Raw genomic sequence first — 4,363 nt, forward strand, 5'->3', positions numbered from 1 at the left:
ATCCCTATCACAATTGCATGACAAACATTTTGATGCAGCTCAAAGGAGGCAGATTTCATAACTAATTTCCCTTCATATCTTTTTCCCAAATCATTTATTAATTTCTCCTAAGATATTGAGATCTGCTCAATATCCCCAACTCATTCCATCTCATTTCATAAATTGCCTAAGAGAAACTCTGTTCTTACTAAGGAGAAGTAGCCACATTTCTTGTGTAAACCCCTATTATCCTAATTATTGAGTGTTAAATCTCTAACATTATACTTAGCACTGTTATTTTCACAAATTCTTATTAACTGTTAACATTATTATATAAATCCCATGTAATTCTTTCCCAAATCCCGTAATATGTATATATATACAAAACCCCAAAAACTTTATTACTCCTACCCCGGCTAAACTATAGCCATATATCATTGTTTAATGGAATTATAGGTTTATTTGAAACCTTATAATAACCATTCCCCGCGCACAGTTTGAAATTAATTAACCCCACATTAATTAATTAACAAATCACCCTGCGTCCAATCACATCCGCCCCGATACCATTAAAAAGTGCACTTTATTGTGTCGGGCCGCAGTATTAACCTTCCACCACCTCCGCTGAGCACCAACCGTCAGATCTAGGCCTGCTCAACCAACGGCCCACGATCATATCACGCCCCCCCCAATCTGCCGACCTTTCACTCCCGGGAAGCCGGTGGTATTGCTCCCGTACCAAGGACACGCGTCGCGCTCCCACAGTGATCGCTGCCTCCCCGCCCAAAACCACTCGACCCCAAAAGTGGTGAGGGGGAAAACCACTTACCCCCCCTGCGTCACGACAAAACGTCTTATCATTGTGACGTCAGCCATGTAATAAATGCCAAAAATCCCCTACCAAAGCCGAAATTTTGTTAAAACCATAAGAAAATGTCATTTTCGCCATTTTTCATTGCAACAGTCTTTCATGCGAATTACGTCCAATTGGTTGCTTGAGCTTACAGCCCGCCACCCGGCCAACAAATTTCAACGTCGTGCTCCGCAGCTTGTCGATCAACTTGCAAATTGCACTGTTTTGCCTTCTAAACACAGGTATTTACCCAATTTGCCTCCCGAACCTGTAATTTCGTTTTCCTTGGTCAATTTTACCCAACAAAGCCAAGTTCGAGTCAAAAACAGTCTGTTTAGTTCGTAAAAGGACACCAAAATCCGCTGTTTAGCCCATTTTTCCGCAGAAGCCCAAATTTCTAGTTGAATACACAAGAACCAAACATGGAAACCCCTGCAGCTTTGAATGTCGCACTTATCAATGCTCCCCATAAAGACCTAGATTATTTGCCTCTTACGGATAAATATTTTCAAATAAAGGACTTAACCTCTGGTCATAATCACTTAAAAACCTTTTGCCAGATCAGAAACAGTCATCTGAATAAATAGAGATCAGATATTTTTGGACTATGGGAATCTGACTTTCCCATATATTTCCTACCCTCAGTACATGTCTTCCCAGACCTCATTCATCAATGCTGTGCCAATTATGACCCTGTCCAGAGAGCAGTTATGTCACCTTCCCAAACTGTTCTTTTTCCCATAACTGCCAACTCTATTAATGAAATGTTGCAGTTCCATCCCACTCAGCCCCTTGTTCCTCTTTCCATGGAGTATCTACTTGAGAAAGCATCTCAATTGTCCACATCAGATATAAGCCGTATTGCTCAGACTTTCATGTTGCCTGGCTTCCAGCCAAAAGGCCCACCTCCTTATCTGCACGCTTTTTTCACTGACACTGGCAGAGTCATTGTTGACATGATATCCCTGGTCATGGGTTTTAACACAAGTGAGCATGTTGATGAGATCACCTTACTTTTACTATTAAACTTTGCTCCAGGACAGCCCCCAGCTGTCAAATATGACTATGCCACTTTCATTGCCAACAAAATTCATGCTCAACTCCTGAATTTGGATAGAGAAGGAGTCTTCAAGTATACATCCTTCATATACCACCTTTTGTTATATCATCATCCAGAAAACTTTTCTTTTCCTATCAGGAGATTGGACTCAAAGGGTGATCGCAGATCTGTGATCTTCTGGACCTCAGTCTTCCATGATACCTTTGAGGGCCCTTATACCTATGGTGAGTTTATTGACTTATTTGTACATTCAGCATCCACTCTGTTGATAGGAACTCCCCCTCCTAGAATCTCTGGTGACATGAAAAGGATTTTGCAGCTCTCCAAACAATACAGGATAGGTGATTGGTACCTCTACCAAAATCATACAGAAATCAGAATATATGGCTGTGAGCTTTGCCCTTTCAAGCTGCCCAAATATGTGCCCATGAGATTATTTGCATTAGAATACTTCAAACAGCTCATAAAGGTAGATTTAGACCATTTTTGTAATGCAAAGAAGAAAGCCCAGCTCAGAATAAAAAACCAATTAGGCCCTTATGTTATCCATGCTAGAGAGGCATGAGTGGAAGCTGAGAAGATTTTAGAAGACCGCCTTAAGTTGAAGAAAAGTTTCTGGTGGGTGCCATATGAACCAAATAGCTTTATAAGTGATAGAAGAGTGAGGAACATGCTGTCAGTCTATATACATCATAATATCCCAGAAATTGAACAATATGCAAATCAAGATGAGTGGGTAGAAGGGACATTAATAGAAGAAATTACTGAGCAAGAAAAAATGGAAAAGGCTATGAAAGATCTTGAAAAAACCCTTGACTTGGACTCTTTTGGACAGGTATCTTTCAAGCTGCCTCAATAATCAGGAGTTGGAACATCCTCTGCTGGAACTTCACAGCAGCCTGTACAAGAAACCAGCACACCATTTTCAAGGACGGCAAAGGGAAAAGAAGTGGTTGATACGGAGCATCCTATAATGACAAAACACCCAGCAACATCAAAAGAGCAAAGTCAGGGGAAAATGCCTCCAGCCCAAACTAAAGCAGTAGAGATTCCTGCATTACAGACTCCTCTAAATGAGGAAAAAGGCAAGAAAAGAGACAGGGAAGAAGCCACACCTATCAGTGGACCCGCAGAACAACCAGGGGAAAAAAGGCAAAGACTCAATCCTCTGTCAGAAGAGGAAATCTTTGAAGAAACAACGGAAAGTTTAAGAGGGGAAAAGATAGCCAGCCAGTAGACATCCCCAGTGGTGGAAACATCCACTAGCTCACACAGGTAGGAGCTAGAAAGGTAGCATAGTGTGGAAGTTTCATCCACTAGGCCACAAAGCAAACAGGCCTTGGACATCAAGAGGGAATTCACAGAGATAAAGGCAAGAAATGACCCATTGAGGCTGCAGATTTACAACCAGTATCTTAAGATGGCCCCCACTAACCAGTAAAGGTTGATGTCTACCTATGACATTAAGGAGGGAAAAATGATCATGAGTTATTTTAAGCCCAAGGTGCAGCAACCACAATTAGTAGCTGATTACATCAGGACGAATTTGGAGGTCTTAGCTAAGGATATTCATCCCATGGACCAGATTGAGCTGCATAAACAGACTGGAGAGATGGTATACTCCACACTAGCTGATAAAGCTATGTTAGCTCATAAATTGCAAAACACCTTAGACAACACCTCTGCTCAACTAAACCTGGAGAAAGCCTCTTCTCTAGCTAAGGATAACAGGATAAAATCCTTAGAAGATATTATCATTGAACTGGGACAAGATCCCAAAGATGCTAAAGGCATAAAGGCACTCATAAAGAAGAAAGAAGAGGACATTGCTGCCCTCAGAAAGCAGCTAAAACTGCCTCCTTCCCTGCATGCACAGACTGCAGAAGTTGTACAACAGAAATCTAAGGAGGATATGATGGACCTGCTCATGAGACTGAACGAGAGATTGAGTGAGACAGAGCAGGCATTGGAAAATGCTCTACAAGAAAAGCAGGGAGAGTCGACCTCCCAGCCACCTGGAGTAGTCACAAACTGCCCCCTCCACACTTGGAACAACATTGCCTCCCAATGTCCCAGAATCCTCAACAGGAATAATCACAGGTACAGCAACAGCTACAACAACAGCAACAGCACCAGGCAGCAGTACTGATATGTCCACAGAGCAATTGATAAGAGCCCTAGAAGAAATAAAACTCCAAGTATCAGAATTGAAACAGGTCAAGGAATAGTTGGCAAAGGTAGAAAAAAGTTATGACAAATCCAAGATGAATGTGGCAAAGAAAATAAGAGAGGTTAAAGCATTACAAAATAAAGTCAAAACATTAGAACAGGAGCTCACCCTGGATAAGCCCTTGACAGAAATCAGAGGAATTCTTTGGGCCAACATCATCCAATCAATGGAGAATATTTTGCCATCCATTCAAGCCATCTATGAACAGATGGACTTAGTGCAAGCAGCATATGTTGAAATT

This window comes from Pinus tabuliformis, chromosome 4_1 (assembly GCF_031772625.1).
Source record: "Pinus tabuliformis cultivar Carrire ecotype Pingquan chromosome 4_1, CPIR1, whole genome shotgun sequence".
NCBI classification, from domain to species: Eukaryota; Viridiplantae; Streptophyta; class Pinopsida; order Pinales; family Pinaceae; genus Pinus; species Pinus tabuliformis.